Here is a 23,292-nt window from a genome sequence, read left to right on the forward strand (position 1 = left end):
TCAGTATCTGCAAAAACATCAGTATTTGAAGATAGTCTGTTGTAAAGATTAAGTTCATTCCTTATTTTGAGAGATGGATATTTGTTCGTTCTGAGTGATAGGACTTTGTATATTCAGTTAGAGATATGTATCATTTTCTGTTAGTAATTGATAATGCATATCCTAGACTGATTTGTAGCAACTGTATATTATATAAACACAGTTTATGACATCACATAGTGATTAACTCGAGCATTGTACGACCTAACAGCTCTCAAGAACATCATTATTTCTTGAGAGAGCTTGTAACATTTTTTATCAGAAATATAAAGAACTTTTATATTTTTATACTTGTTCGAAACATTTATATAATTTTATCCAGCCCCCTTAAACAATTGTATCTTTACTGGGCAACAGAAACCTCATGAACAGAAATATCCTACGCATGACCTGGACTAGCAGCAATTGTGTTCTCACTGAAACTTTGGAGACATTATCTTTATGGCGAGAAATGTGAAATTTACACGGATCATAAGAGTCTAAAGTATATATTTACGCAGAAAAAACTTAATATGAGACAATGACGATGGTTAGAGTTGATCAAGGACTATGATGTTTCAATCAGTTATCATCCAGGAAAAGCAAACGTCGTGGGTGATGCGTTAAGCCGAAAAGAAAGATTGAATATGTTAACTTCTTTAGAAGAATTGGTCAAGGAATTTGAGAAATTGGAAATTGAAGTTTGTATTCTAGAGGAATCTACCGAAATGAACTATGCAATGATATTTCAGCCAGAACTGTTAGAAAAGATTATAAGATGTCAAGAAGAAGTAATGAGTCAAGAGGATGACAACTTAACTGGAGAAGAAATCACAAGTCAGAAAGATGATAACAGAATTCTATGATTCTCCTCAAGAATTTGGATACCAAATGTGTCAGAATTGAAAGAAGAAATATTACGAGACGCTCACAAATCAAGATATTCCATACATCCTGGAAGAATAAAAATGTATCGAGATCTAAAAGAAAACTTTTGGTGGCCAAATATGAAGAAAGAGATAGAGGAATGGTTAAGTAGATGCTACACGTGCCAGCGAGTCAAAGCAGAACACCAACGTCCAAGCGGATTGCTACAACCACTGGATATTCCATAATGGAAATGGGAACATTTAACGATGGATTTTGTGGTAGGACTCCCAAAGACTAAAGCAAATCATGACGCAATTTGGGTGATAATCGACAAATTAACTAAGTCAGCACATTTTCCTCCCATCAATGAAAGATTTTCACTTGACAAATTAGTGCACTTATATCTAAGAAGATTGTAATGCGACATGGAATTCCTATATCCATTATATCTGATCGAGATCCATGTTTCAATTCAAGATTCTGGAGATAATTTCAAGAATGCCTTGGTACCAAACTAAATATGAGTACCGCTTAACACCCATAAACGGATGGATAAAGTGAAAGAACTATCCAAACGATTGAAGATATGTTACGTGTATGTGCGATTGATTTTGAAGGCAGTTGGGATGAGCATTTACCGTTAATGGAATTTTCTTACAACAACAGCTATCACACAAGCATTGGAATGCCACCTTATGAAGCTTTATGCAGAAGGAAATGCAGATCACTTATGTATTGGGATGAAGTTGGTGAACACAGAATTCTAGGTCCAGAATTGATCCAGCAGGCCAAGTAAAAGACAGAACTTATTCGGAAGCGACTTGAAGCAACACAAAATCGATAACGCAAATATACAGATTAAGTCAGAAGGATATGGACTACCAAGAAGGGGAGCATGTATTACTCAAAGTATCACCATGGAAAGGATTGACTAGATTTGGCAATAAGGGTAAACTGAAACCACGATACATTGGTCCATTTGAAATCCTGAAAAAAACCGGGAAAGTTGCGTACGAGTTAGCTTTACCACCTCACATGCAGCTTATCCATAATGTGTTTCACGTGTCGATGCTTAAGAGATATAATCCTGATTCTAGACATATAATCGAATATGAGCCGATAGAGATTCAACCTGATTTGTCTTATGTAGAACAACCAATACGAATTCTAGATCGGCAGGAAAGGGTATTGAGGAATAAGTCTGTACCTTCAATACGAGTTTTGTGGAGAAATTCTACGGTTGAAGAGTCAACCTGGGAACTTGAAAGTGAAATGTTAGAAAAGTATCCCCGGTTATTTTCTTAGCGAGATTCTGAGGACAGAATCCTATTAAGGTGGGAAGGATGTAACGACTGGGAAAATTACGCTTGTATTATATCGTAACAAAGATAAAATATGTGTTTTATTATTGCATTTATGTGTAATTAGCTATAAAACCCTAACTGTTTTGTGCTACGTGTATTCAGTATCGTCAGGATATTTTCCGGGTATTTGTCGGATATTTTTTTTGTATTTAAAGCCTTTGTATCAAAAGTTATACGACCCGAACTATGTTTTAATAACTGATATTTTAAATAAAATAATTGACCTCATTTTCCTTAGAACGGCTTGTACCATCGCATTATTCTGAACATCTAGATATTTTATAAACTTTCTTGTTTCGTGAAAAATAACTTTTCCGGGCCCCATTGGGTGTTAAACCCCCCCACAAAAATCACATTTTTATTTTTATAAAATATAGGACTTTCATTTATAGCATTTCTTTGTATTTTTCAATTATTCACAATTTTTGGGAATTTTTGGCATATATATTGTATATATAAAATATTTAAAAATTAATAATTACTACTCAAGAATTATAAAAATATGGGCCAATTAATTTTAATAGATGTATAATTACGGTCTTAATTTTAGTTAGGAGTATTATTTTACTTACTATAAATAGCCTAATATTTATTTAATTATTATTAATTAATTATTAAAAAACAGAAAAATTATTAAAATTCTATGTTTTCGGGTTGAATTTTCCAGGGTCGGGTCGAACAATTAAGTAGTGATTTTGGACTGATGTCTGCATCAAATCGATCGATGGGAGTATCAAAATTCATCCTCTTGATCTGTTCTTTCGATTTCTCGTATCAATTTCATGTTTTGATTCATTATTTTTCAATTTTAATTTCTAGAGTTTATACCTGAATTAGGACTTTTTGATTCTAGGGTTATTAGAATGATTTGATGATTGAGATAGCTTCCTGGTGTTGTTTACAATCGATTCATGCTAATTAATTTAACAAACGATTGCTTGAACTGTTAATTCGATATCTAGGGTTTATGCTAATTTTCAATTGATCGTTTTTTTTTTATTTTAGAAGAAGCTGAGGTTAGTAAGAGATTAGGGGTTTAATTATAGATGTTACAGGCTTTATTTTGAGCTATTAATCTCGAGCTTTCATGTACAAATCTGTAATTTCGAAGTTTGGCCGGAAATTTATGAGTTGTGGCCGGAGATAAGTCAACCTATTGGCTTATAAGCCCATAACAGCTTATTGACAAGTGTTTGTCGACCCAACTTATAAGTTGAATTTACAACTTATAAGCTGATAAGTTGAATGTTAGTAACGACGTACTTTTTCTCAACTTATTTTTTATTTTTCATTTTTTTATCAATTTTAGTTTAAAAATATACTTTTAAAATGTTAATCAAACTTAAATTATATAAATTAAGATAATTATATTTAAAAATTATTTATTTTAGTTCATTTAAATAAAAAAAATTCTGACTTATAAGTTAAATTATCCAAACACTTATATAACTTAAAATCATTTATTAACTTATCACTTATCAGTCACTTATTCGATTTAAGTAATAAGTTACTTATTTTAAAATTTCCCAAACGGGCACGAAGTTCTAGGGATGATTCTGAGTTGTTGTGGCCGATTTTGAATTCCTGAAGTGATTTGGAATGAAACCCCCGTGAAAAAGGACTCAAACGGTGTTGTTTTGGCCGGTTTTAAGGGTCTTCGGACTCCGGGAACGTCACGGGAATCTGGGAAGATTCCGGCGTGTTCTTGGAGACCCGACCCGTATCCCTAACCCGTTTACCCCAATTAAAACCCGGTTTTTAATCCGGTTTTAATATGTTTTTGTCAGATATTATTTTTTGACAAATGTTTCCGGTAAATAATTTTTATTTTTATTAATTATAAAATCAGTTTTTATTTATTTTTATAAATTGATTAATTAATTATTTAATTAATTGATTTATATTATAAATAATTCTGAAATATTTTCTAAAACTCAAAATTATTATTTCTTTAATTATTTATTTATTATTTATTTATTTATTATTTAAAAATGATTAATTATTTTGATAATTAATCAAATTATTTTCAATAAATCATAATAAATTTATTTTAATTCCACAAATTATGGAAAAATCATTTTTAATTCTGATTTTTCTCAAATAATTATTTAAAAATATTTTTAAGGTTCAAAAATTAGGAATAATTATTTATATTGAATAATAACTTGATTTATTAGTATTTATCAAGTAATAATTGAACCGTTTATCCGTTTTAAGCGAAATGAAAGCCCTTCGACTCGGAAAAATGATCTGTTTTCATTAAAAATAGTTTTAAACCCTAATTTGTTTTAGAAGCGAGTTGACTTTTGATATTTAATTACTTATATGCATTTTTACGTATAAAGATGATTGTAATAAATTCTGAAAAAATAGGAAACAAGTAAGATATTGCTTAATAAAGCGAATAGCGAGTCGATTTTGATTCTAAAAATTATTATAAACCTTGTATGACTATGTGACTTATGTGCTACGTGAATTATGTGGTTAATCGAGTCCTAATTGTTATTATCTAATATATGAATCAATAATATACGTACGGGTGGATGTTAAGGGCTATGTGAAGTCGGTTTAAGACGCGATTGAAAAGCCAGATGTCTAAATAAGCATCTTTCTTTGTTAGAGACGAAGCCAATAAGGCGAGTCGAGCCGGTGATAGAGAACGGTGAAGTACTTATGATAGATCGCGTGAAAGGAAAGTTTTTCCTCGATTCTAATTTCAGAATAGTGAAATTACTTCAAATCCATATTGCAATCACACATTTATAATTCCTGTTCACAAACACTGATACACATTTATCATGCCTTAATTCATATTTCATTTTAATTTCTGATTTCTCCTAATTCGTTGAATCCTCTATTCACATTCTAATAGTTATATATATATACATATATCTTGATATATTCTAATGTTGGGATATATCAAAGCATACCAATTGTTCCGGTTGCTCCTCTATGGACTGGATGGCGACGATTAGAATCAGGTATACACTTGATCCTAACGACCGGAAATTAGCCGGATCCTTGTATTGGGCCGTGGAGCCTGGGTATCCGAATGGATCTATATTTTGACATTGAGGTATGTATCTGCACTGTATCCTGGCTGATCAGCAGGATATAGGTGCGAACTTGTGTCCAATTTAGTTCATTAGATAATCGCCGATAATGTCCTTCATTCTTTTCTTGCAAGGTTATATCTTTGCAGGTGTAACCAAATTACCGTTTCATTTAACTTACTATAATACTGCTTTTATATTGAGGATTTGTTGAGCAACTTATGGCTCGCCCCTTTTTGTTGCTATTCACCTTATTATTTTCAATTAAGAAGATAAATGAAACTTATCAGGACTCGAGTAGTAAATAAGCGAGTCAATCCGCGAGACCCCCTCATACCAAAAGTGTTGATCCCAATTCAGGAGGAAAGCTTTGAGTTGCCTGAGCAGGTGTAGTGTAGATAGTAATGTGTATGTTTGAATAAAGATGAATTTAGTTTAAAACTTATTAGACGATGGTTTGTAATAAAGAGAGTTTCGTGAGATTTTAAATTGGGTTTGTAGTAAAGTTAGATTGTTGTTCTTATTTTCATAATTTAACCTAAAAAGATCCTGGTTAGTATTAAAGGGGTTGGATATATATATATATATTTGCATATATGTTATGCAGGTTTGTTTAGGGTTGGTAAATAACTAGTAACCCCCAGACCTCTACCTCGGGTTTAAAGGGCGTTACAGGGATCACATTTCTGCAATCGCAAGTTCACTACTATGATGTAGCGTTATAATGTGAATCATCGCATTGCTACAACCTACCATCCTCAGACAAATAGTCAAGCTGAGGTATCAAACAGAGTGATCAAGCGTATTCTAGAGAAAGTTGTGTGTCCATCGAGAAAAGATTGGTCTTTAAAGCTGGATGAAGCTGTTTGGGCGTATAGAACATCATACAAGACTCCACTAGGCATGTCGCCATTTTAGTTGGTTTATGGTTAAGATTGTCATTTTCTTGTGGAGCTCGAGCATAAGGCGTATTGGGCTTTGAAGAAGTTGAACCTTGATATGGATGCAGCTGGTAAGAAAAGGATGCTTCAATTGAACGAACTCGATGAGTTTCGGCTTCAAGCATATGAGAACAACAAAATGTATAAGGAGAAGGTCAAGAGGTGGCACGATAGGGTTCTAGTGTTCAAATTATTTGTGCCGGGGGAACAAGTTCTTTTGTTTAACTCTCGTCTCCGTCTTTTTCCTGGAAAATTGAAGTCGAGGTGGTAAGGGCCGTTTGTTATCAAAACTGTGTTTCCACATAGAGCGGTGGAGATTTTTGAGAATGATCTGGGCCAAGCGTTCAAGGTGAATGAACAGAGGTTGAAGCATTACTATAGGGATACGGAAAACCGCGAGGTGGTTAGTATCGTTCTATTGTCTACTTGATCTAGAGTTTCTACATCAAGCTAATGACGTAAAGCAAGCACTTCTTGGGATGCAACCCAAGTTTGTTGTACATTAGTAGATAGAGGAAGAAGAAAGCAAGGAGAAAACCGCAAAAAAATCAGAAAAAGATAAAAATTCAGTGCCACTTACAGAAGCATGGCGCGCCCGCCTTGAGAAGCGGGGCGGCCGCGCTGAAACTCCAGTAGCATGGCACACCCGCGCTGAGAGGCGAGACGGCCGTGCTGGTTTTCCAGTAGCACGGCACGCCCGCACAGTGAGGCGGGGCGGCCGCTGGCTCTCTAGACCTGAAAAAAAAGTCAGAAAAACGAGAATTCAAACACCAAATCAATTCCCAACTGATTTTCCCTCCTCCACTTCCCATAATTTTTATTCCAAATCAATTCCATTACCCCATTACTCCCATTAATCCCACTTTGTTTCCATAATTAATTCCTAATCTCCTATATATACACAAACTTATACACAATCTACCAATCATTTTTCAGTTCTCAAACACACAAATCTCCCTTATACATTACTATTCACTCAAACTTATTCACTTTCAATAGCACCCAAAAGACAACTAACTCATGTTAGCAGTAGCACCACCGATTCTTCAAGTGTTGGGGGTGTGAGGCCTAGGTTTTCAACTCTAGAGGCTGAGGCGGAGTATACGAGGCTGCTTTCGAAGCCCATAGCCAAGGAGCGAGGTTTTCTACCATCGGGGAGGGATGATAAGTTGTTGGAGATTATTCTGGAGATGGGTTGGATTGTTTTTTGTGAGGTACCAGCTGCGGTGCCTAAGAGTGTAGTTTGCGAGTTTTACGTGAATGCGAAGGCGGACAAAAATGGTTTTACTATGGTGAGGGGGTTGATTGTGAGTTACAGTGCAGAGGCCATTCGTTGGGTGATAAATCAGCCCGAGAGACAGCCTGAGCAGTAGGATTGGAATACGAAGACCGGCGAGGATTTTAACTTGGATTTGATTATTGCTACATTGTGTGTTCCAGATACTCACTGGTAGTTCAAGAGGGGAATGGATGAGTATGCTACTTTCCCCACGTCGTGCATTAACAAGTATGCTCGTGCATGGAACTCCTTTATTTGTGCTAAGATTATGCCTTCATCACATGTGCATGATGTTACGGTGGACCGGTCGAAGCTGTTGTGGGGTATTCTACAGGGTGATTATGTGGACTTGGGGTCCATTATTTATCAGGGGATTTTGAGGTTTCTGCGAGGGAGCACTACTGGGGCTATTCCCTATGCGTCTATTGTGACGAAGCTGTGCACGACAGTTGGAGTTCATTAGACAGCACACGAGCAGCTGCAGATGCCTAGTGCCACGATTGATAGTTCAACTATAGCTGTGATGCAGGAGTGGTATGGTGGAAAGTCGGATGAGAAGGGGCTCGGTTATTCTTATGAGCATTTGCCGGGTGGACGGCCAGCGGATCAGACATATGCTGGTGGTTCAACCCAGGCTCGTAGAGCTGGGAGAGCACAGATGGGTGAGCCTGGTTCTTCACGGTCGTAGCAGCAGCAAGAGGAAGCACAGGGCAGTGCTGGTTTGAGTTCAGTACAGTATAGGCTTTTGATGAGGAGGATGGATGTGATGCATGACATCTATAGTCGGTTTGTGTTAGGATGAAAACATACGCTAATATTCACGCAAATATACGCGATCGTAAGTAATTTAAAATTATTTCTAGTTCATTCCCACAAAGACTGGTTTAGGTTAATTTCAATCAATGTACTTATGCAATAATGGTATGGTTATTATTCAATGCTAAGACGATTAAAAAATTGAGATTGTTTATAACTACGATTAACTAAGAGATTATACTAAAGAGCATTAACTAAGAGATTAAAAAGAATTGTTTTACTATATGACACAAACATGGAATTTTAACTTCATTACTACATCATTCAATAGCTTTTTAATTCTTAACCTTAGTATGCAATGGTGATGACACTAATCAGATTATACGAAACTAGTAAACGCCAACTTTTATTGTACGAATACCCTACTACTAGACATCCACAAATTAGATAGAAGCTGAATAGACACCAATTATATTAAGACCCTATATGTCTATAGAATTTGACAACATAAAGGTTTAATGTGCAAGTTATCTATCGTGATTATATAGGGCAAGTAGGATGGTTAAAATTACCTACGAATCATGCATAACAATACATGAACTTATACTAGCATGGCAAGTTCTAAACCCCTAAATTCACTTTTGATTCATTAGAGATTAACACGCTATCTTATAAGTTCGTGACGCTCATAAGACGAATAAGCACAACCAATACTAGGTTATCATACAGTCACCAGACACTAAGGCATATAAATAATTTAACTAAAGAAATCCATAATTAAATCCGCTAGAACCCCACGATAATGATTAGCCCATAATCGGACTCATCTTCAACATGGATTCCGATGAAAGCATGGTATAACAAACGTAGTCTTTATACTTAAATAACAAAACCAAGTACGAAACAAGAGTAAAGGTTCACAAGTAAGAAAACTAGCATCCAAGTTACAACTTAAAACAAAGATTCACAAGTAAAAAGAAGATCTTCTTCGTCTTCGTTAAATCGTGCTAAAACGGTATTCTTATGGTATAATAAATGTAGTCTTTATACTGAATAAATAATAAAACCAAGTACGTTACACAAGAGTATAGGTTCATAAATAAGAAAACTAGCATCCAATATTATAACTTAAAATAAAGAATCACAAGAATAAACTAGATCATCTTTGCCTTGGTTGAATTATGCTATACGGTCTTCTTACGCCTTCTCCTTAAGCTCTGGTATGTCTTGTTTTGAAAAACGATCATAAGTTTTTATTATATATGTTGTAGAATCAATTAGGGCTTCAAACCCTCAGAATCCAAGTAGAAACAGAATTCTGCCATCCCGACCTGGCGCGGCCGCGCGCTTCACCAGTGCGGGCGCGCTGTCTTTCTATAAACCAGGCGCGGACGCGCGCTACTACAGCACGGGCGCGCTGACCTTCTGGAAAAAATACTGATTTTTATTTTCTTGCATGGTTTGAGCTGGCGATCTACGAGCAAACTCCCTGAACACCATCCTAACACCAATTTAGCATTAAAACAATACTAAATCTCCCGAGTCCTTTATTTATGCCTGAAATGCAAAAACACTACAAAAACACATCAAATACACAAATAAGTTGAGTATAAAACACCAATTCAAGCCTTTATAGAGCATTCGAAGTGGGCATAAATGCCACTTACCACACCCCCAAACTTGAACCGATGCTTGTCCTCAAGCATAACAGACTCAAAGAACAAGAATAAAAATGCATGAATGCAAGCTATAAGAATGCAATGAGCACCTCAGATTAACTAAACCAACCGATGAGCAACATCTCAACAAATGCAGTTATTCACACAAAGATCAATCAAACCCTACAAATCAACTAACAATCTAGAAACGTTCGTGTGTGCAAATGCTTACAGATATACTATCATAACTAGATCAATAATCATGACTCGTTACTCATCAAGGCAATCACAAGGTTATAAATAGAATAAAAAGCTAAACTCAAAATGACTGACAATAATTCAATTCTTATATCGAAGTTATACATGGATTCATGCTTTTATTCACAACAGATAAACAACACAAATATGCTTATTTGACCGTGCAATGAGTGACGTCCACAAAAGACTTATACAATAATACCCATGTAGCGAGCGTTAGGCTAGTGGATCCCAGACTATACAAGCCTTAGGTTACTAGGCACAAAGTCCCCTAAGAACTTAATAACTCGAGTACTGAAGAGCCCGCTCATGATCAATTATGCATAATACATATTTTTTTTCTTTTTTTTCTATTTTTCATATGATTTCTGAACGAGTGCGTTTCGCTCCATCTCGTTCAACCCTAGACTACTCATATAAAATGAGCCGGCTACTAGCCATTTGACATCTAGCCATAACAACTAGCAATAAAATTCCAATATTTTTCTCCAATTTTTAAATATCCATGTTATTTTATCATTAAGAGAATATCTTAAATTCTAAATATAAACATGTGATTAAACCTCGACAAACAAACAAACCATGATCATGATCTGGCCCTTAAGCAACCTATAAGACTTAGTGAAATTACAATTGCCTCTAGCATGTAAATCAACTCGATAGGACTTAACATCACTAAATACGACATCACTACACTAGCATCAATATCACAAATTAATCGGAAAAGCAAATTTAAGGGATCATGTTATAATGCAAATGCATGAACTATATGCAACAAACTATCATACAAAATAAAAAAAACTACTACATGGCAAATATGCAACTATATGAACTAAACTAGCATGAATATGCAAACTATATGCGACTCACACATAACATATAATCCTTAACTACTACCCCCAAACTTAAAATATTCACTGTCCTCAGTGAAGGTAATAGCAAAGAATCAGGCATACCTACTCAGAATCAAGGTCATCACCCTCAACGGATGGTGTGTCAGAAGTGTCTGGAGGCGGGTACACAGCGTCCTCACCGAATACTGGCCACTGGATATCAACTCCGGTGGCTCTGAATGCAGTCCCCAATATCTGGGTAAGGTCATGTGCAAACCGACAATGGATGTCATGCATCGCATCCATCCTCCTCATCAGGCGACTATACTGCATTGAACTCATACCAGCACTGCCCCATGCTTCCTCCTGCCGCTGCTACGAACCCGAAGGATCGGCCTCCTCACCTAACTGAGCTCTCCAAGCAGCTCTACGGGCCTGCGAAGAACCACCAGCATACGTCTGATCAGCTGGCCTTCCACCTGACAGATGGTCATAAGAATAACCAAGCCCCTTAGGATCTGGCTTCCGACCGTTCCACTCCTGCATACTCAACAACGTCGAACTATCAATCGGAGCACTCAGAAGCTGGAGCTGCTCGTGTGTGAGCCAATGAACGTTAACCGCCACACACAACTTCATCACAATGGACGTATAGGGTATAGAACCCGTAGTACTCCCTCTCAAGAACCTCAGAAAACCCCGATGAATTACCAGCCCGAGATCCACATAGTATCCCTGAAGAATCCCCCACAACAATCGGGCACGCTTTACGGTATCATCATGCATGTGAGAAGATGGCATGATGTTAGCACAAATAAAAGAATTCCATGCACGTGCAAACCTGTTCATGCACGAGGCAGGGAAAGTGCCATACTCGTTTGTTCCCTTCTTGAACTTCCAGTGAGTCTCAGGCACATACAGGGTAGTAACGATCAAATCAAAGTTAAAATCATCCCACATCTTCTCATTCCAATTCTTCTGTTCTGGCCTTCTCTCGGGCTTCTCAATCGTCCTATAAATCACCTCGGCACTATAGTCCATCGTCATTCCCCTCACCACAGTGAAACCGTTCTTCTCCGCCTTTGCATTTGTGTAGAACTCGCGAACCACACTCATAGGTACCGCAGCGGATGCCTCACAAAAAGCTATCCACCCCATCTCCACAATCATCTCCAACAACTTACCATCCCTCCCCGATGGCAGAAAACCTCGCTCCTTAGCTATAGGCTTCAAAAGCAGCCTCGTATACTCCGCCTCAGCCTCTGGAGTTAAAAATATGGGCCTCACATCACCCACACTCGAAGTATCAGTGGTGCTGCTGCTAACTTGGGTTCATTGTCTTTTGGGTGCCATTGAGATTGAATAAGAGAGAATCAGAGATGTGTTTATAAGAGAGATTTGTGTTTGAGAATTTGAGAAGTTATGAAGAAATTTGTGTATAAGTGTGTGTATATATAGGAATTTAGAGAGAATTAGTTATGGAAAAGAAGTGGGAATTGATTATGGGAATAATGGGAATAATGGGCTGATGGAAATTGATTTGGAGAGGGAAATATGGGATGTTGGAGAGTGAAATTCGGGTTTGAATTGATATTATAATAAAGTCACCAATTTTTTGTTTATTCAGCTGACTTTTTTTTCGACTACAGGGACTCAGAGCGGCCGCCTCACCTGGCAGCGCGGGCGCGCCGTGCTTCTGGAAAACCAGCGGCCGCCCCACATACCAGCACGGGCGCGCGCACTTTCTGACAAATCAGCGCAACCACCGCGCTCTTCAGCGTGGGCGCGCCGTGCTTCTGTAGTTGAACTCCAATTTTTTTTTCTTTTCTGAATTTTTAATGTTTTTCTCCTTATTTTCTTCTTCCTCTATCTACTATTGTACAACAAACTTGGGTTGCCTCCCAAGAAGTGTTCGGTTTACATCCTTAGCTTGACGTAGAAACTCGAGATCAAGTACACAATAAAACGGCACTAACCACCTCACGGTTTGCTATATCCTTATAGTAATGCTTCAACCTCTATCCATTCACCTTGAATGCTTGGCCTAAATCATTCTCAAAAATCCCCACCGCTCCATGTGGAAACACAGTTTTGATAATAAACGGCCCTGACCACCTCGACTTCAACTTTCTAGGAAAAAGACGGAGACGGGAGTTGAATAAAAGAACTTGTTGCCCCAGCACAAATAATTTGAGCACTAGCCCCCTATCATGCCACCTTTTGACTTTCTCCTTGTATATTTTGTTATTCTCATACGCTTGAAGTCGAAACTCATCGAGTTCATTTAATTAAATCATTCTTTTCTTACCAGTTGCATCCAAATCAAGGTTTAACTTCTTAAAAGCTCAATACGCTTTATGTTGGAGCTCCACAGGCAAATGACATCCTTTACCATAAACCAACTAAAATGGTGACATGCCAAGCAGAGTCTTGTAAATTGTTCTATACATCCAAACAGCTTCATCCAGCTTCAAAGACCAATCCTTCCTTGATGGACACACAACTTTCTCTAGAATTCTCTTGATCTCTCTATTAGACACCTCAGCTTGACCATTAGTCTGAGGATTGTAGGCTATAACAATGCGATGATTCACATTATACCTTTACATCATGGCAGTGAACTTGCGATTGCAGAAATGCGATCCCTCGTCACTGATTATGACTCCTGGAGTCCCAAACCTTATGAATATCTGCTTATGAAGAAAATTTAGCATTACCATCGCATCATTTGTCGGCAAAGCCTTGAATTCAATCCATTTCGAGACATAATCAACCGCCAAAACGATATACTGATTATTGCAAGATGAGAAAAATGGCCCCATGAAGTCAATTCCCCAAACATCGAAGACTTCAACCTCGAGAAGCACATTAAGAGGTATTTCATCCCTATTAGACATATTACCCACACGTTAGCATCGATCATACTTCAAAACAAATTGATACGCATCATTAAACAAAGTAGGCCTGAAGAATCCCGCTTGAAGGATACAAGATGTTGTCTTTTCTCCATAATAGTGACCTCCATACACAGTCGAATGGAAATCTCGCAAGATCCCCCCTTTTCGCTGTACGGAATACATCTCCTGATGATTTGGTCAGCTCCTTGCCTAAGCAGATATGGCTCATCCCACATGTACCACTTCACCTCCTGAAGAAACTTCTTCCTTTGAGCAGAAGACAAGTCTGGAGGTATAATATTACTCACAAGGTAGTTCACAATGTCTACAAACCATGGTTCTTCTTCTTGCACCCCAAACAACTGCTCATCGGGAAAAGACTCATTTTTCAATGTCTTATCTTGTGAAGTTACACTTGGATCTTCTAAACGAGAGAGATGATCAATGACCTGATTCTCGGTACCCTTTCTATCCTTGATCTCTAACTCAAATTCCTGAAGGAAAAGAACCCATAAAATCAAACTAGGCTTCGAGTCCTTCTTCGAGATGAGATAGCGAATTGCAGCATGATCGGTAAAAACTGTGACCTTCGTCCCAAGCAAATAAGATAGAAACTTCTCAAAACCGTAGACAATGGCTAAGAGTTCTTTCTCAGTTGTAGTATAATTCAGTTGAGCACCATTTAGGGTCTTACTAGCATAGTAGACCACATGAAATATGTTCTTTCTCTGCCCAAGAACTGCTCCAACTGCATAGTCACTTGCATCGCACATCATCTCAAAAGGTTCATCCCAATTAGGTATAGTTATTACAGGTGCCGTGATTAAACTCTTCTTCAAGAACTCAAAAGCAGCTAGGCACTCGTCATCAAACTTGAACGAAACTTCTTTCGCTAGAAGATTGCACAAAGGTTTAGAAATGTTTGAGAAGTCCTTAATGAAACGCCTATAGAAACCCGCATGTCCAAGAAAGCTACGGACTCCCTTAACAGAAATTGGCGGAGGAAGGTTTTCGATAACCCCCACCTTGGCTTTGTCCACCTTAAGACCTTTACTAGAGACCTTGTGCCCAAGAATAATGCTCTATCGTACCATAAAATGACATTTTTCCCAGTTGAGAACCATATTGGTCTCAATACACCATTTAAGAACGGCGCCAAGATTTTGCAACCATTCGTCAAAAGAATCACCAAACATAGAGAAATCATCCATAAACACCTCCACATTCTGACCAATCATGTTAGAGAAGATAGCCGTCATGCATCTCTGAAATATAGCAGGTGCACCACACAACCCAAAAGAAACTCTTCTAAAGGCAAAAGTACCCAACGGACAAGTGAAGGTAGTTTTTTCTTGATCTTCTGGAGCACTACAAATTTGATTATAACCCGAATAGCCATCCAGAAGACAATAGTACTCATGCCCAGCCAATCTGTCAAGCATCTGATCAATAAAAGAAAGAGGGAAGTGATCCTTTCTCATGGCCTTGTTCAGCTTCCTATAATCCATGCAAACTCTCCACCCCGTGACTGTTCGAGTAGGAATGAGCTCATTCTTCTCATTAGCAACAACTGTGATTCCCCCTTTCATCGGTACCCACTGAACTGGACTCACCCAAGAACTGTTAGAAATGGGATAGATGATCCCTGCATCTAGCCATTTGATGATTTCTTTCTTTACAACTTCTTTCATGACTGGCTTAAGCCTTCTTTATTGCTCAATAGTAGGCTTGTTACCTTCCTCTAGCAGAATTTTATGCATGCAATAAGAAGGGCTAATTCCCTTAATATCTGCTATAGTCTAACTAATGGCCGATTTGAACTTTCTCAGAATTCTTAAGAGCTTTTCTTCATCACTACTTGGAAAGGACAGATGCAATAATCACAGGCAAAGTAGATGCATCACCTAAAAAACATACCATAAGTGTTCAGGTAATTGTTTAAGCTCAAGTGAAGGAGTTGTCTCAATGGATGGCTTGAGGCGCTTTGGAGATTTGTTTAGCTCCTCCATTCCAAGAGATTCAAAAGGCATATCCAGCCTTCGCTTCCAGGGAGAAGCATTCAGATACTGCAACTGCTCATCACCTTCATCATCTTCACTATTTGAATTCCCCAACAAGGCCTTCTCTAAGGAATCAGACCTTAGTAATTGATCAAGTTCTGAAGTAGCCATGAAATCGACCAACTCCACTTTTAAGCACTCCTCGTTCTCAGTCGGGAAATTCATGGCATTAAAAATGTTGAATGTCACTTCCTGATCCAGCACTCGCATAGTAAGCTCACCCCCTTGTACATCAATCAAGGTTCGACCAGTAGCCAAGAATGGTCTTCCCAAGATTATGGGAATCTTCTTATCCTCCTCGAAATCAAGAATTATAAAATCAGCAGGAAAGATGAGTTTATCAACCTTGACCAAGACAACCTCCACAATGCCTCGTGGATATGTAATAGATCGATCAGTCAATTGCAAGGTCATATAAGTAGGCTTTGACTCAGGTAAGTCTAATTTCTTGAAGATTGACAAGGGCATCAGATTGATGCTAGCTCCTAAGTCACATAAGCATTTGTCAAATGACACTTTTCCATTGGTAAAAGGAATAGTGAAGCTTCCAGGATCTTTAAGCTTCGGAGGCAACTTATGTTGCAGCACAACACTGCATTCCTCTGTAAGAGCAACTGTCTCTAAGACATCAAGCTTCACTTTTCGAGAGAGAATACCTTTCATAAACGTCGCATAACTAGGCATCTGTTCAAGAGCTTCAACGAAAGGTATGTTGATATGAAGTTTCTTGAACACCTCCAGAAACTTCTCAAACTTCTTATCCGGCTTTTTCTTCTGCAGCCTCTTAGGAAAAGGCGGTGGAGGATACATCTATTTCTCCCATGTATTACCCTCAAGAGGAGTGTGTTCAACAGTAGTCTTCCTTGCTTCCATGTCTGTTTCCTTCTGCACTTCTTCTTCAGCCACAACTTTATCTTCCGAAACTTGAGATTTTTTAGAATCTGTAACCTTCCCAGACCTCAATGTAATTTCCTTAACCTGCTATTTAGCTTCCCTCTTTCCTGGTACTTCGGTGTCACTAGGGAGTGTACCCGGTTGATGATTTAGCAAGGAATTAGCAATTTGCTCAATTTGATCTTCCAAGGTCTTGATAGACACCGCTTGGCTCTTGCACATGAGCCTCAACTCCTCGAATTCAGATTTTTCATTAGATTATTGTAGCTGGAGTTATTGTCTTGGTGCATATTTCGGTTACTGAAAACCAGGAGCGTTGTATTGCTTTACTGCATACTGCTGATAAGGCCACTGAACCGCATTTTGAGTATTGCTCCAGCTGAAGTTAGGATGATTGCGGTTGTTGGGATGATAGGTTGCTGGAACAGGCTGCTGCGATGTCTGAAAGTTGCTCACGAACTAAGCTGATTCAATAGAAATAGCACACTGATCAGTCTCGTGCATACCATTACAAAGCTCACAGACACTAGTGATCTAATTAACTCCATAATTAGCCAAAGAATCCACCTTCATCGTCAAAGCCTTAAGCTGAGCATCTATAGCAGTAGCTACATCCACTTCTAGAATTCCTGCTACTTTTCCCTAAGGTAGTCTTTGAGTAGGATTCTGGTACTCATTAGAAGCCATCAATTCAATCAATTCATAAGCTTCATCGTATCTTTTAGCCCACAAGGCTCCTCCTGATGTTGCACTAAGCATGGGTCTAGAAGTAACACCCAATCTATTATAAAAGCAGTTAATAATCATCTAGTCAGGCATCCCATGGTGAGGACACTTTCTAAGAATCTCCTTGTAGCGATCCCAAGCCTCACATAAAGATTCTCCAGATTGCAGAGAAAATTGGGTAAGTGCATTTCCGATTGCAGCAGTCTTTGCCATATGAAAGAATTTAGTTAGGAAATTTTGAGCAAGATCCTCCTATTTGGTGATAGACCCTGATGTAAGAGAATGTAACCAGCACTTAGCTTTATCCCGCAGAGAGAATGGGAAAAGCCTCAACTTAATAGCATCTTCAGAAACTGCATTGAACTTGAAGGTGTCGCAGATCTTGATGAAATCTCTGATGTGCATGTTGGGGTCTTCTATCGGAGAACCCCCAAATTGAACTGAATTTTGTATCATCTGAATCATGGCCGACTTGATCTCAAAGGTGTTAGCCGAGATGAATGGTCAGACAATGCTAGCTTGAATATCATTAAACTTCGGTTGAGAGTAATCCATCAAAGCCTTCGTATTCGCTTCTGGTTCTCCCATTGCAATAAGAGCTTCTTCTTCAACTTTCTCCTCGATAAGAACTTCTTCAAGCTACTACAACTTCTTCCTCAACTTGATCTAGAGTTCTTTTATGAGATCGAGAACGCGTATGCATACATTGTGACGACCTCAACCCCGGGGTCAGGAGTTGACGTCACCAAATACAATTAGCGGAAATATACAAAATATTTATTATTAGTATATACTGACTTGACCCCGACCAAGATCCAATCAAGATTCAAGTATGATCCAAGCTACACATTATTACAAACCATTTATTCAAAAGTCTGACACACACTAACTTATTCAGCAACTCATCAGACCGCACGTGGTCTGATACTAACTACCTCTGAGGATCCGGGTCCAGAAGGGGCGGAGACATGGTTCTGCCAAGGTCTGATTGGTCTTATAGGCATCTGCGATATATATATAACAGGTTGCAAGGGTGAGCATAATCGCTCAGCAGTACCAACATATGAATAATAAGATAAAACAGTAATGTAAACAGTGATAGGAACAGAACTGTAACCAACATGAAATCTGAAATCCGTAAATCATTCGACAACATTATATAATGAAAAGCTAAGATAACTGGATATCACTAACTAGCATGCTTTTTATAAAACAAATGTAGTAATGTGCTATGTAAGTAACATAGTCCAATTTTAGCATGTTATTCACATTTATAAAACCACTGAATCATTTAGTCATTTCCTTACGAGAATCACAAAGCCAAATCAGAAACGTAACGGATATTTGAAGACAGCTGATCAGGCTATCAACACCAGACGTCTCCAACTGCCATCCCATTTACCTGTTCTGAAACTCAGAGACTAGCTAGGTCTCTGACCTGCTGGACTAATCGGTTATAAATTGCGCGCAACCAATTTAGCCTCTTACGCGACGTCAATAGGCCTACTTTGGCCCCTATGTATCCCATATCTGATCGTTTTATCCAGTTTTCAAAACACTTGTACCTATCTCATTTCAAAACCATTCATTTTTACAGCACATATGGGAAAAGTACTTCCCATAATTTTTATTCCAAATCAATTCCATTACCCCATTACTCCATTACTCCCATTAATCCCACTTTGTTTCCATAATTAATTCCTAATCTCCTATATATACACAAACTTATACATAATCTACCAATCATTTTTCAGTTCTCAAACACACAAATCTCTCTTATACATTACTATTCACTCAAACTTATTCACTTTCAATGGCACCCAAAAGACAACTAACCCATGTTAGCAGTAGCACCACCGATTCTTCAAGTGTTGGGGGTGTGAGGCCTAGGTTTTCAACTCTAGAGGCTGAGGCGGAGTATATGAGGCTGCTTTCGAAGCCCATAGCCAAGGAGCGAGGTTTTCTACCATCGGGGAGGGATGATAAGTTGGTGGAGATTATTCTGGAGATGGGTTGGATTGTTTTTTGTGAGGTACCAGCTGCGGTGCCTAAGAGTGTAGTTTGCAAGTTTTACGTGAATGCGAAGGCGGACAAAAATGGTTTTACTATGGTGAGGGGGTTGATTGTGAGTTACAGTGCAGAGGCCATTCGTTGGGTGATAAATCAGCCCGAGAGACAGCCTGAGCAGTAGGATTGGAATACGAAGACCGGCGAGGATTTTAAATAGGATTTGATTATTGCTACATTGTGTGTTCCTGATACTCACTGGAAGTTCAAGAGGGGAATGGATGAGTATGCTACTTTCCCCACGTCGTGCATTAACAAGTATGCTCGTGCATGGAACTCCTTTATTTGTGCTAAGATTATGCCTTCATACATGTGCATGATGTTACGGTGGACCGGGCGAAGCTGTTGTGGGGTATTCTACAGGGTGATTATGTGGACTTGGGGTCCATTATTTATCAGGGGATTTTGAGGTTTCTGCGAGGGAGCACTACTGGAGCTATTCCCTATGCATCTATTGTGACGAAGCTGTGCACGGCAGTTGGAGTTCATTAGACAGCACACGAGCAGCTGCAGATGCCTAGTGCCACGATTGATAGTTCAACTATAGCTGTGATGCAAGAGTGGTATGGTGGAAAGTCGGATGAGAAGGGGCTCGGTTATTCTTATGTGCATTTGCCGGGTGGACGGCCAGCGGATCAGACATATGCTGGTGGTTCAACCCAGGCTCGTAGAGCTGGGAGAGCACAGATGGGTGAGCCTGGTTCTTCACGGTCGTAACAGCAGCAGCAAGAGGAAGCACATGGCAGTGCTGGTTTGAGTTCAGTGCAGTATAGGCTTTTGATGAGGAGGATGGATGTGATGCATGACATCTATAGTCGGTTTATGTTAGGATGAAAACACACGCTAATATTCACGCAAATATACGCGATCGTAAGTAATTTAAAATTATTTCTAGTTCATTCCCACAAAGACTGGTTTAGGTTAATTTCAATCAATGTACTTATGCAATAATGGTATGGTTATTATTCAATGCTAAGACGATTAAAAAATTGAGATTGTTTATAACTATGATTAACTAAGAGATTATACTAAAGAGCATTAACTAAGAGATTAAAAAGAATTTTTTTACTATATGACACAAACATGGAATTTTAACTTCATTACTACATCATTCAATAGCTTTTTAATTCTTAACCTTAGTATGCAATGGTGATGACACTAATCAGATTATACGAAACTAGTAAACGCCAACTTTTATTGTACGAATACCCTACTACCAGACATCCACAAATTAGATAGAAGCTGAATAGACACCAATTATATTAAGACCCTATATGTCTATAGAATTTGACAACATAAAGGTTTAATGCACAAGTTATCTATCGTGATTACATAGGGCAAGTAGGATGGTTAAAATTACCTACGAATCATGCATAACAATACATGAACTTATGCTAGCATGGCAAGTTCTAAACCCCTAAATTCACTTTTGATTCATTAGAGATTAACACGCTATCTTATAAGTTCGTGACGCTCATAAGACGAATAAGCACAACCAATACTAGGTTATCATACAGTCACCAGACACTAAGGCATATAAATAATTTAACTAAAGAAATCCATAATTAAATCCGCTAGAACCCCACGATAATGATTAGCCCATAATCGGACTCATCTTCAACATGGATTCCGATGAAAGCATGGTATAACAAACGTAGTCTTTATACTTAAATAACAAAACCAAGTACGAAACAAGAGTAAAGGTTCACAAGTAAGAAAACTAGCATCCAAGTTACAACTTAAAACAAAGATTCACAAGTAAAAGGAAGATCTTCTTCGTCTTTGTTAAATCGTGCTAAAACGGTATTCTTATGGTATAATAAATGTAGTCTTTATACTGAATAAATAATAAAACCAAGTACGTTACACAAGAGTATAGGTTCATAAATAAGAAAACTAGCATCCAATATTATAACTTAAAACAAAGAATCACAATAATAAACTAGATCATCTTTGCCTTGGTTGAATTATGCTATACGGTCTTCTTATGCCTTCTCCTTAAGCTCTGGTATGTCTTGTTTTGAAAAACTATCATAAGTTTTTATTATATATATTGTAGAATCAATTAGGGCTTCAAACCCTCAGAATCCAAGTAGAAACAGAATTCTGCCATCCCGACCTGGAGCGGCCGCGCGCTTCACCAGTGCAGGCGCGCTGTCTTTCTATAAACCTGGCGCGGACGCGCGCTACTACAGCACGTGCGCGCTGACCTTCTGGAAAAAATACTGATTTTTATTTTCTTGCATGGTTTGAGCTGGCGATCTACGAGCAAACTCCCTGAACACCATCCTAACACCAATTTAGCATCAAAACAATACTAAATCTCCCGAGTCCTTTATTTATGCCTGAAATGCAAAAACACTACAAAAACACATCAAATACACAAATAACTTGAGTATAAAACACCAATTCAAGCCTTTATAGAGCATTCGAAGTGGGCATAAATGCCACTTACCACACCCCCAAACTTGAACCGATGTTTGTCCTCAAGCATAACAGACTCAAAGAACAAGAATAAAAATGCATGAATGCAAGCTATAAGAATGCAACGAGCACCTCAGATTAACTAAACCAACCGATGAGCAACATCTCAACAAATGCAGTTATTCGCACAAAGATCAATCAAACCCTACAAATCAACTAACAATCTAGAAACGTTCGTGTGTGCAAATGCTTATAGATATACTATCATAACTAGATCAATAATCATGACTCATTACTCATCAAGGCAATCACAAGGTTATAAATAGAATAAAAAGCTAAACTCAAAATGACTGACAATAATTCAATTCTTATATCGAAGTTATACATGGATTCATGCTTTTATTCATAACAGATAAACAACACAAATATGCTTATTTGACCGTGCAATGAGTGACGTCCACAAAAGACTTATACAATAATACCCATGTAGCGAGCGTTAGGCCAGTGGATCTCAGACTATACAAGCCTTAGATTACTAGGCACAAAGTCCCCTAAGAACTTAATAACTTGAGTACTGAAGAGCCCGCTCATGATCAATTATGCATAATACATATTTTTTTTCTTTTTTTTCTATTTTTCATATGATTTCTGAACGAGTGCGTTTCGCTCCATCTCGTTCAACCCTAGACTACTCATATAAAATGAGCCGGCTACTAGCCATTTGACATCTAGCCATAACAACTAGCAATAAAATTCCAATGTTTTTCTCCAATTTTTAAATATCCATGTTATTTTATCATTAAGAGAATATCTTAAATTCTAAATATAAACATGTGATTAAACCTCGACAAACAAACAAACCATGATCATGATCTGGCCCTTAAGCAACCTATAAGACTTAGTGAAATTATAATTGCCTCTAGCATGTAAATCAACTCGATAGGACTTAACATCACTAAATACGACATCACTACACTAGCATCAATATCACAAATTAATCGGAAAAGCAAATTTAAGGGATCATGTTATAATGCAAATGCATGAACTATATGCAACAAACTATCATACAAAATAAAAAAAACTACTACATGGCAAATATGCAACTATATGAACTAAACTAGCATGAATATGCAAATTATATGCGACTCACACATAACATATAATCCTTAACTACTATCCCCAAACTTAAAATAT

The 23,292-nt window shown here is 37.9% G+C and overlaps 1 non-coding gene across 1 annotated transcript; it reads left to right on the forward strand.

The window, feature by feature from the left end:
* The first annotated feature begins 17,698 nt into the window (after window positions 1-17,698).
* LOC141699606 (small nucleolar RNA R71) lies at window positions 17,699-17,805 on the forward strand. The gene has a single exon (XR_012566048.1). It is a non-coding gene; the product is annotated as a small nucleolar RNA R71 (small nucleolar RNA).
* The last annotated feature ends 5,487 nt before the right edge of the window (window positions 17,806-23,292 follow it).

This window comes from Apium graveolens, chromosome 11 (genome assembly GCF_009905375.1).
Source record: "Apium graveolens cultivar Ventura chromosome 11, ASM990537v1, whole genome shotgun sequence".
Lineage (NCBI taxonomy): Eukaryota > Viridiplantae > Streptophyta > Magnoliopsida > Apiales > Apiaceae > Apium > Apium graveolens.